The sequence below is a fragment of the Lolium rigidum genome, chromosome 6 (assembly GCF_022539505.1).
Source record: "Lolium rigidum isolate FL_2022 chromosome 6, APGP_CSIRO_Lrig_0.1, whole genome shotgun sequence".
In the NCBI taxonomy this organism is placed as follows: Eukaryota; Viridiplantae; Streptophyta; class Magnoliopsida; order Poales; family Poaceae; genus Lolium; species Lolium rigidum.
Window position 1 is genome coordinate 165,799,332 of NC_061513.1, and position 12,946 is coordinate 165,812,277.

The following is a 12,946-nucleotide window of genomic DNA, read 5'->3' on the forward strand; positions in this document are numbered from 1 at the left end:
TAAAATGAAAAACCAATGCACATAGTCGATCTTCTTATGTCATATATATAGTAAGCATTCAATTAAGTTGATAACAAGGTCTAGACATATTCAAACCAGAAAAATCATGTATCTACCCCCTAACCCTAAACTTTGTCTTATGAAGTCAAGCATGAAGAGAAGTGGTTTTTGGTTTCAAGCATGGAAATTTCAAAAACCTCCCCAAACTTCATTTTAGAGTGACTAAGAAGGATACAAGCTCCCCTTTTCATTTTCATGTTTTAAACTTGTTTAAATTATCTTGGTCAAATCTAGGATTTGACAAGATTCAAATGGGCAAACATATGATAAGTGATGCAAATATCATTTCTAAGTGCGGGCAAACCAGCCTTTAGCTTAACATATTTCTAAGTACAAGGTTTCAGAAAATTGAGTGGGGCGGCTGCCCCCTTGGCTATAGTCCGGATCCGCCCATGCTATAGTTTGAGGCCATTTGGATGACGTCGAAAAAATTCTTTGATTAGAAATGGGGTTGTTCGAACCCCGTAGTTGGATTTTTTGAACCTTGATCCGTAGTACTTGGGCAAAACCCTAGTTTAACCTATTTAATTATAGATTCGTAGGTCGATTTTTTTACGTACCTTTTTTATTATTACTCTACTATGCAGCACATATGTGTTTGCCCGTCGAGTGAAACTCGGAGGAAGAGGGATCACTCGGAAGGAGAGAAGAAGGAGGGAGAGCATTATGGTGTCTTCCCTTTTTCGGGTGATGATGTTGACTGTTGTGCAGGGTTTGTCAGTGAGCAGGAGGTGCGAGCGAGCGAGCGAGGCCGAGAATGAGAGAGATTTTTTTTTTGTGAGAGGGACAACCGAAGGATCCTGAAGGACCCAGAGACTTCCAATACGCATCCTGATGCGTCTTCTCTTGACAAAGAAAATGGCTGGGAGTTTGCGTACCTATTGCACGTGACTTGTGCTCACCGAAGTGTGGGACCTCACGCATGGGCACCACACGTAAGTGACAGACCTGTTGGTGTAAAAACTCGGTTGATTATTATAGTGCATTAGAACAAAGTTTCCTATGGATTCAAGGGTAGGAAATCCAAGTTAACTCATTTACATGACATTATTTTTTCCATGAAGCAAAGTTAACACATCTATCAATTGGTACATTTTGGAGTGACTAAGAAGGATCCATGCTTACCTTTTCGTTTTCACGTGTTAAACTTGTTTAAATCTTGGTCAAACCTAGGATTTGACAGAGATTCAAATGGGCGGAAAATTCAAAAAAAAACAGAAAAATGAAAAACCAAAGCACATACGTAGTTTTCTTATGTCATATAGTAAGCATTCAAGTTGATAAACAAGGTCTAGACATATTCAAAACATACAAATCATGTATGTACCCCTAACCCTAAACTATGTCTTATGAAGTCAAGCATGAAGAGAAGTGGTTTTGGGTTTCAAACATGGAAATTTCAAAAACCTCCCAAAAACTTCATTTAGAGTGACTAAGAAGGATAAATGCTTCCCTTTTCATTTTCATGTTTAAATCTTGGTAAAACCTAGGATCTGACCAAGATTCAAATGGGCATCAAAAATAAAAAAAAATCAGAAAAATGAAAAACCAATGCACATAGTCTTCTTATGTCATATAGTAAGCATTAAAGTTGATAAACAAGGTCTAGACGTATTCAAACCAGACAAATCATGTATCTACCCCTAACCCTAAACTCTGTCTTATGAAGTCGAGCATGAAGAGAAGTACGTGGTTTTTTGGTTTCAAACATGGAAATTTCAAAAACCCTCTCAAGATCGAGCTTCATTTTGGAGTGACTACGAAGGATACATGCTTAATTTTTCATATTCATGTTTTAAACTTGTTTAAATCATGGTCAAACATAGGATTTGACCAAGATTCAAATGGGCATAAAAATTCAAAAAAAACAATAAAATGAAAAACCAATGCACATAGTCATCTTATGTCATCTAGTAAGCATTCAATTAAGTTGATAAACAAGGTCTAGACATATTCAAACCAAAAAATTCATGTATCAAGCTACCCCTAACCCCAAACTCTGTCTTATGAAGTCAAGCATGTAGAGAAGTACACGGTTTTTTGGTTTCAAACATGGAAATTTCAAAAACCCTCTCAAGAGCTTCCATTTTGGAGTGACTACGAAGGAGACATGCTTAATTTTTCATATTCATGTTTTAAACTTGTGTAAATCATGGTCAAACCTAGGATTTGGCCAAGATTCAAATGGGCAAAATTTTAAAAAAATCAAGGCACATAGTCTTCTTATGTCATATAGTGTAAGCATTCAATTAAGTCAAGCATGCATGAAGAGAAGTCATGGTTTTTGGTTTCAAACATGGAAATTTCAAAACCCTACCAAGATCTACATTTTGAAGTGACTAAGAAGGATATATGCTTAATTTTTCATATTCATGTTTTATTAAACTTGTTTAAATCATGGTCAAACCTAGGATTTGACCAAGATTCAAATGGACATAAAAATTCAGAAAAAACAAAAAATGAAAAACCAAAGCACATAGTCTTCTTATGTCATATAGTAAGCATTAAAGTTGATAAACAAGGTCTAGACGTATTCAAACCAGACAAATCATGTATCTACCCCCTAACCCTAAACTCTGTCTTATGAAGTCAAGCATACATGAAGAGAAGTGGTTTTTGGTTTCAAGCATGGAAATTTCAAAAACCCTCCCAAGAGCTACATATTGGAGTGACTAATAGAAGGATAGATGCTTAATTTTTCATATTCATGTTTTAAACTTGTTTAAATCATGGTCAAACCTAGTATTTGACCAAGATTCAAATGGGCATAAAAAATCAAAAGAAAAAACAATAAAATGAAAAACCAATGCACATAGTCATCTTATGTCATCTAGTAAGCATTCAATTAAGTTCATAAACAAGGTCTAGACATATCCAAACCAGAAAATTCATGTATCAAGCGCTACCCCTATCCCAAACTCTCTCTTATGAAGTCAAGCATGAAGAGAAGTACGCGGTTTTTGGTTTCAAACATGGAAATTTCAAAAACCCTCTCAAGAGCTTCCATTTTGGAGTGACTACGAAGGATACATGCTTAATTTTTCATATTCATGTTTTAAACTTGTTTAAATCATGGTCAAACCTAGGATTTGGCCAAGATTCAAATGGGCAAAATTTTAAAAAAATCAAGGCACATAGTCTTCTTATGTCATATAGTAAGCATTCAATTAAGTTGATAAACAAGGTCTAGACATATTCAAACGAGAGAAATCATGTATCTACCCCTAACCCTAAACTCTGTCTCATGAAGTCAAGCGCATGCATGAAGATATGTGGTTTTTGGTTTCAAACATGGAAATTTCAAAAACCCTCCCAAGAGCTTCATTTCGAAGTGATTAATTAAGAAGCATACATGCATGGTTACTTTTTCATAGTCATGTTTTAAACTTATTCAAATCTTGGTGAAACCTAGGATTTGACCAAGATTCAAATGGGTATAAAAATTCAAAAAAAAACAAAAAAGGTCTTCTTATGTTATATAGTAGGCATTCAATTAAGTTGATAAACAAGGTCTAGACATATTCAAACAAGAAAAATCATGCATGTATCTACCCCTAACCCTAAACTCTGTTTCATGAAGTCAAGCATGAAGATATGTGGTTTTTGGTTTCGAACATGGAAATTCAAAAACCCTCCCAAGAGCTTCATTTTGAAGTGACTAAGAAGCATACATGCTTACTTTTTCATATTCATGTTTTTAACTTATTCAAATCTTGGTGGAACCAAGGATTTGACCAAGATTCAAATGGGTATAAAAATTCAAAAAAACACAAGGTCTTCTTATGTTATATAGTAAGCATTCAATTATTTTGATAAACAAGGTCTACACATATTCAAACCAGGAAATTATGTATCTACCCCCTAACCCTAAACTCTGTCTTATGAAGTCAAGCATGCATGAAGAGAAGTGGTTTTTGGTTTCAAGCATGGAAATTTCAAAAACCCTCCCAAGAGCTTCATTTTGGAGTGACTAAGAAGCATACGTACGTGCTTACTTTTTCATATTCATGTTTTAAACTTGTTCAAATCTTGGTCAAACCTATGATTTGACCAAGATTCAAATGGGTATAAAAAATGAAAACCAAGGTCTTCTTATGTCATATAGCAAGCATTCAATTAAGTTGATAAATAAGGTCTAGACATATTCAAACCAGAAAAATCATGTATCAAGCTACCCCTAACCCCTAATTAACTATGTCTTATGAAGTCAAGCATGAAGATAAGTATGTGGTTTTTTGGTTTCAAACATGGAAATTTCAAAAACCCTCTCAAGATCGAGCTTCATTTTGGAGTGACTACGAAGGATACATGCTTACTTTTTCATATTCATGTTTTAAACTTGTTTAAATCATGGTCAAACCTAGGATTTGACAAAGATTCAAATGGGCATAATTTAAAAAAAAACAAAATGAAAAACCAAGGCACATAGTCTTCTTATGTTATATTGTAAGCATTCAATTAAGTTGATAAACAAGGTCTAGACATATTCAAACCAGAGAAATCATGTATCTACCCCCTAACCTAAACTCTGTCTCATGAAGTCAAGCATGATGATATGTGGTTTTTGGTTTCAAACATGGAAATTTCAAAAACCCTCCCAAGAGCTTCATTTTGAAGTGATTAATTATGAAGCATACATGCATGCTTACTTTTTCATATTCATGTTTTAAACTTATTCAAATCTTGGTGAAACCTAGGATTTGACCAAGATTCAAATCCGTATAAAAATTAAAAAACAAAATAAAAAAACAAGGTCTTCTTATGTTATATAGTAAGCATTCAATTAAGTTGATAAATAAGGTCTAGACATATTCAAACCAGAAAAATCATGTATCTACCCCTAACCCTAAGCATGTATCTCGGTTGTTTGCGCTATGATACAATATCTACCTATGTTACACTAATCTCCTCTCTCCTACTTAATTAGCTGCCACATCGGCAGTTTTGTGGGACCAATGCGTATGATACTAGCTATGATACTAGCACTATCATGTGGGTACCTAAATCTCGAGTCAAAGTTTGACACGAGACCGATGTGGACTTTATTAATGGTGGAAGGGAGTAACAATCATAAGCACATTATTATTATTGATTGAACAACATTTTATTTGATGTGCCATAAGAAGTTTAGAAACTCCTAGCCCCTGGAGGTGGCGTTTTGGCACACACGTGCATATGCACCGATTATTGAAAATAATAAAAAAACAATTATATAAATGTTAAAAAAATCTGACATAATTTTTTTGGTATACATTGTGACATCCTATGTTCGTTCATAAGTTTTCGTGGAAAAACAACATTTTGTGTGGTGTGTACAAAAAAGGCAAAAAATGTACGTAGTCGTGTTACAGCATCAAAATTTGTCTTTTTTACAGGAGCCACATTTTTTTAAAAAAAACTTATGTACCAACATAAAATGTCTAGATATACATGTAAAATTTCAGTTTAGAATTTTTGGACACTTTGAAATGTGGATTCACATAATGGATTCCTCTACCTCGACCCCCTTGGATCCCCGATGTGTACTACTAGTAGGGCCTACTATTTATTATTATTATTACCTACTGCAGGCAAAATTTAATCTCATCGAGCGGTAAAATTCCCGCCAACGCCCAAATATCTCGCGCCGCAAAATTTCAGATCTGCGAATATTTTTTTCCCTCAAAAGAAGGACTGCGAAATTCCCTTTTTCTCCTCTATCGCCCAGCTTCGCCCTAGTTTCGCCCGCAAGCCCTCAGAGAAACCGCTCCTCTTACCTACCTCCCACCTTCACGGCCGCCGCACCGGAAAATCACCGCCGCACTTCGCCGTTCAAGCTGCCACGGCTTCAAACCTCGAGGCTGCCCTATCCGCTTGATCCGCACCTACTCCGGCGTCCACCGCACCGTATCTCGTTCGCCGACTCTATCGACCACCGCACCCGACCAGCTTCGCCGACACCGACGTCCCCGTGCACCGCACATCATCCGCTTCACCGACCTTCTACTTCGGCCGGCGCGCTGAACACTTCATCGACCGCCCAGCATGTCCTTCTCCGACCCCCAAGATCTGCTTCCCCGGCACCCACCGCAACAGCGAGTCCCTCGCCGACCTCCGCGTCACCCGTAAGAACGCGGAACACGTCTAAACGCCGCCCAGAAATAGGTAACCAGACATCCCTGCGCGTTTTGTTCTGTTAGGAGTATTGCAGCTGTGACTGTATTTCTGAATTCGTGCTAGTATATTTTTAACTTACAAGTGCTTTCGTTTGTAACAACCTCATCCTTTAGATTTAAACACGACGCATAAGTATTTTTTTTCCGTGACCTAACCCACCCATTTGCTGAAACTCTACATGGTATCAGAGCCTAGGTTTCCTTCCTGCTAGTGCTAGCCGCCCCAAACAGTACCATACAAGTTCTTCCTTTGACCACAAAAACCACCGTTGAGATGTAGAAATCCGGGCGGCGGGAGGCCGCATCGGGTGCTCGCGTGGGTTGCGGCTATCACACACAGCGATGCGAGTTGTGTGAGATCGGCGGCTGCTCGCGCGGGGACAAAGAAGAGGGTCAAGATCGTTTTGGTTTAGAAAGGAGAGAAGAGGAAGTGAATCCGTGGCAGAGAGATCTGGATCCGTGCGAGGGGAGATGTTGGAGGCGTGCGGAGTGGGCCGAGCCTTTGAGCGCAGGGCGGAGCCGGAGGTTGGTGCCGGACGTTGACCAGCGCGAGCCGGTCGATGTGGCCGGGTGCGATCCGCCGGGTTGGCCGGGCGCGCGGACGAGGCGCCATCCGAGTGGAAGTGAGGAGAAAATGGAGATGTGAGGCTGTGAGGATATGTTGTGATGGAGTTGATGAGGCTGCGATTGAGTCGTGATGGAGTTGATGAGGCTGCGGTTTAGTGGTGATGGTGATGGTTGTGGATATGTCCAGGGAAAGGCATGCGTGCCCGAGGTGAGACTCGGTTGAGGCCTCGACCGGGGGATAGGCATGGGTGCTTGAGGAGTGGATGGTTGAGGCAGGAGTTGGCTGGGGGTTTGTGGGAGAGACGGAAGAGGTCGGTGGCCGGGCGAGTGGAGAAGAGAGGCCGAGGACATTGAGGCGAGTGTGGATGGTTCCGCGGAACTTGTGTGGTGAGGCAGCCGGGGTTGTTGAGGATGTGTATGGTTAGGAGTTGTTCGTATCCCAGATGGTTGAAGCCGGATGTCTTCGCTGCCGATGAAGAGATGAATCGAGATGACAAGATGATGAAAAGTGCAATGCTGTCATGTATCCTAGGAGTTATGCTGAAAGTTCATTACTCGTAGTTGTCATATGTGTCATGTTGTTGCAAGATGGCCATGGTTGTTTACCCATGATCATCTTGAGGGGGTGTGTTGGACCATGAGTGAGTTTAGTAGTAGCGCTGTAGTAATATTGTATCCGAGTGTGAGGCCCATAGAGGCCCATGTCCGAGTGGTATTGTAACCCTAACTCAGATGATATAAATACAGAGTGTCGTGGTCTGAGTGACCTAACCCACCCATTCGCTGAAACTCTACAAAATATGAGCCACCAATCATGAGCGTTGAATGCTCTACATGTCCACGATTGACAACAACAACAACACCACCAACAACAAAGCTTTATTCCCAAACAAGTTGGGGTAGGCTATACAAGTCCACCATTGACACGATTACAATTTCTCACTATTTGGCCGTAGGCTACTGCTCTAGTTACATCATGTTTGATATCTTTCTGCGATCCTGTATTACATGTTTATGCACGTCATAATGTTTCTACTACTGTTTGGTGTCAATTTAATTATAGCAAATCCTTGACTCGTAATTGTTTGTTGTTATTACACGTGCGGCGGGCACATCTTACGCTCGAAACGTAGAGTAAAGCTCGCCTATAATCATGTAAGTACCGCTGTTTTTTGTATATTGCTTAATGCAAACTTCTATATCTTGGATCCTCGTTTCGTTTACAATTGGCCTCTCCTTCATGCAGAGGAGAAACAGTGTGGCACCAGGTTCTTCTGCCCAAGTACCTGATGAGGTCCGTGTGACTCAAAAAAAAGCTCACGTAAGTTCCCTGTTTTTTTGGAATGTTAATTTACCTCCTGTGCGTAGTTCAATTGCATCATTTTCTGTATGTTGCACTACCTAAGTTGCCTAATGGAATCTAATAAAATATAAACAATGACCATATGGAACATTGCACACTGCCTTTGACCCATCTGGCATCCGGCATGCCTGGGTATAAGTTACATGATTTGGCTATGTTAAACAAGTCCTAAAATTCTATTATGTTAATTTTTTGCCTGTTGCTTCATTGAGTTTGCCTGTTGTTCCATGGCTAGTGCATGAAGTTTGATATAAATGATCCTAGCTGAAATGATGCACTTCGTGTTTTTTTTATTGCTTTATTCCTAACCTAGCTTCCTATTCTACTTGAAACATGATTGCTTTATTCCTAACCTAGCTTCATATTCTACTTGAAACATGATTGCTTTATTCCTAACCTTGCTTCCTATTCTACTTGAAACATTGTGAAAAAATAGTTATATTACTTGTTTAAATGTCTAGCTTTGTTTTTCTGAGTCCCATTGACATGATGTGGTATATCCATATTCAAATGATCTGGCTGTTTATATAATACGCTCCATGTTCAATTGCTTCATTCATTTTCTAGTAATCTACTAGTAAGTAGCACGTGCTTTGCACGTCACGACATATATAATTTTAAAATATATTTCCATATTTTATTTGATGTTGATAATTATTATTTTTTGCTAAAATTAGTCACAAAGCCTAAAGTTTGGCTTTTGAAAAACTAATACACCCTAAAAGAAGTAATGGAAGGAGTAATATGTGAGTTCATTACAATTAAGTTTTTTAGTCGGTATGAAATAGAAGTATACCCTAATACGAAAGTGACAAAACTTTTTCATGGACACCCCATTAGGATTATGTATATTTTTGTGATTAGAGTCGAGAATTTTTAAGGATCTATCTTACCTTTTGCGGCATGCATATTGCACGGCAAGACTATCTAATTTATATATTTCTACCATATTTTTTGAAATTTAAAATACATTATCCAATATCTATGTATAAATTTACTACCTCAATACTTTTTATGTGACCCACACATGGCCACCGTTAGATTTTATATCAAAACTGGGTTGTCATGGGGAAAAAGTTAGACCTTAATATGAGTAAATACGAAATATTAGTACTAAATTAATATATAATATTTTATCAGCCTTGGTTGGTGGACCAATGAACTTAGTATCTTTGAGCTTGAAGATGGTTCTTGTAACATAGTAATTGCTATTTGTTTTCCTAGCACAGAATTATATATCAATATCTTCACATAACCATGTACGATGAAGATGATATTTTTCATAACACGGTGCCAATGTAGACGATGGCTTGTGCTTCTATAAACTCCCAAAATAAAAATGTTTTCTTGAGTAAAACAAAAGAACGGCTGAGATTAAATGATACATGTTTGCCGTGTATTGTATTGCATTTTAACTTGTTTTGTCTTAGTTTCAGCCTGCAAACAAAGCTGTAATGTCGGTAGGGACAACCCATTTATCAAGTGTTGCGGTCATTTCACAGAGCAACAATGACAGTGGCACGTGCTCTCATTGGTCCACCGAGTCCAGTACACCAACCGTTCCAGAAGAAATAGATGTACGAGGCTCTATTTTGGATTGCTTGCTATGTTATATCAGCTCAATGATGCTCTTGAAATTGGAGGTCTTTTATTGCATCATATGATGTTGTAACTTGTTTTATCTAAATTTCAGGCTTCAAATAAAGCTACAAAGCCGAAGCAAGGGCCAATGCCTCAAGTATTGATGTTTCACAAAGCAGCAGTGAGAGTGCATATTGCTCGCATAGGCCCATGGTATCTATTGCTCAACTTAATCCGGCACAAAGAGATTTGGGGGATGCACTCCAAGAGGCGGTTGATATATTTGGGCGGGAAAACAAAGATGCCGATGAAATAATTGCCAAAACACGCCAAGAGATACATGAATTGAAAAATAGGCAAACTTTGACAGAAAATGTTCTAAAGAATCTCCTATGCACTTGTCATGGTAAGCCAGTTGTGATGTGTCTGGGAATTGAAGGTGTCTAAATAAACTTTGATTCCGTTGTTCAGTCAAGTGGACTGCTGATGCCAATGCTGTAATTAATTACTGCTCAAAATTTCGTTCAAAATTTCCTGGTCTGTAATAATTGCAAATTTTGTTGTTGTACTAAAATTAGATATGTTCCATGTGGCTGCTGTGTTTTGTGTGAAATAATATAATGATGTGTACTTCAATTAAACCATAAATCGGCTGCATGCTGAAAATTTGAATATGAGCGCACGTGTGAACTGTTTTCTGCTCGTAATGCAATAAAGGCTGTTTCTTCGAAGACTATGAACATGGTAGCCCATTAATAATACCTTAATAATTATGCCTGCTAGCAAGATAGACGGTCCTTATTATAGTCGGGCATGCCAACTTGTATGATTAAAAGTAGTTCGTACACATTAAATCTACCATCCGCATTTTCTCTCGTAATAACTTTTCTTTTTACACAACTCAAAACTTGTCATGCTAATATGAAATTCGAGATGGCAAAACATGGGAAAGATAAAGATATCTCTTTCCTGCGAAATGCTGGGTTTTGAAGCCCAAGTCCAAGTCTTTCTCTGCTCAAGTTTTGGAGGAACAACTCCAAGTAGAACGAGTTGCAACAGCTATGCTAAGAACAAAAGTTAACATGTTGAGATCGAGATTAGAAGCATGTGATGCCCTATTGCACGAGGCCAATCAAGTTCGTTATAATCTCCCAAAGACTTAGAAAATGCCATAGATAATTGGAGATGAACACTACATAGTGAGTACATTGGTCTTGTGAAATGTTTCCTTAGAATAAGGCACCGTTCCTACTTTTGTTGGTGGATGCATTTATTTGCGGTTGGGATCAACTTGGTAGTTGTTCCTGTGGATGTTATATAAATTAATTGCATAGCCTTTTTCAATCAGTTCGAACTTAAATGGTATCATAGCCTTGGTCTGAAGTTTGAATTGTCGAACGCGTGGTTTAATTTAATCTCAGTCGGGCGGCAAAATCTCCCACCAATCCTGAAATATTTCAAACACATTTTTGATTGGGATTAAGAAGATAGGGACATAGATCCAGTGCCCCCACGTTCACAGGGCACATCAAACTTGAGATTAAATTATGCGTTCTAGTTCTATACAAAACCCAGTAGGAGGTTGAGCGGCGGCGGCTAGGGTTTAGTGTGGGAGGAGATGATATGCGTACGCTCCTGTTTATATAGGTCGGAGGCACGCGACGGCCGCTGCACGCGTGGCATCGCCATTCGCAGAGGTAGGTGACGACGCGTGCCACCCGAGGCATCGCCATTTTACGCGACCGCGGACCGCCGAAGCGGCGCCGCGGAGAAGACGCATCGACGCTGGGTCACTGCCAAGCGGGCCCGACGAAACGTTCGCCAGACGCGAGCGGACACTTTACGCGTCCACGCAGCGTCCACGCGACGGATCCGAGACACATATTTGGGCATGTTTGCGTCGCTGCGAACGGCCCAGTCACTATGCGTCGTCCCGCTGGAGTTTGTACCAGATACATTTTTGGCCCGGACAGATGCGCTCGGAACCGAAATCATCTTCCGTTCCCTTCTCTATTTCTTCGGGTTCGAGAGAACACAGCAGCTCTTCAGCTCGGCAGAAATTAATCGGGTCACGCTGTTGCTTTCCTTGCCGTTGGATTGAAACGAATGGTGGATGGGAAGCCTCGGGTCACGTTGTGCCCTGTGAACGTGGGGGCACTGGATCTCTGTCCAGAAGATAGATCATGATCATGGTAGTGACCTATATTCAACGTGATGATGATTTGATTTTGCACTCGGCCTTGAACAGAGGTACTAGTACGGTGTCACAATTTTTTATCATTATACTTGGACGGTGGCCAAATTCAAAATCTCATAGCGGCAAAACTTGCCGCCCACAAAATACAAAAATTTCACACGCTTCCAAATTCCTATTCTACCCCTGTGGAGATGCCAGCAAAGTCGGTTGGTGGGGGGGTCTGCCCGTCATTTTTTGGATCACCACCTCCCTAGCCCAGGAAACCCTCCCAAAAAAATACATTTCCTTCAGACCACCCACCGGAACTTCCCAAGTCCCTCTCTCCCACCTCCACGACCACCGCACCGGAACATCCCCGCCGGACTTCCCCGGCCTACCCGAGCCCTCGCGATCCTCGTCATCCGGCTGCCTGCCGGAGCCGCTTCATCGACGCCGTCATCAACCGGACCGGATCATCCCCGCCGAACCTCGAAACCATATGCTCATCCAGCAGTCTACCGCAGTCGCTTCAGCTGCGGTATCGTCCACCCCACCGGAGCCGCTTCGCCGGATCCGTCGTCCACCGCATCGTATCTTGCTCACCGACACCGCTGTGCATGAACCGGATCTGCTTCACCGGCGCCGTGCATGATCTAAACTCTTCTACTGTCGCTTTTCTATTGCTTGCCTGCAAGTTCTTGTTTAATCTTGGGGGAACCTGTTTGTGCTAACGACGCGCCGTTACTTTTTTCGAGATGAGATGAGTAACCATGAAGTGTAATGGCCGTCTCTCCAACCCCAAGTAGCACATGTAGCGTACTTCATCACCGGATCTATCAACCCCGGGAAGATCTGCTTGTGACTCCCACAGAGTGCTTCTCCTAATGTAAGTCCCTTGTTTTAGCGCCATGTTACGGGTTCGGATGCTTGTTTGTCCGAAGCTCTTTTAGTTCATTCCTAGCTATGACCGTAACACGTTGCTATTTTCTACTTCATTGCTAACTTTAAGCGATTGAACATTTTGGTTTGCATTCCCTGCTCTGT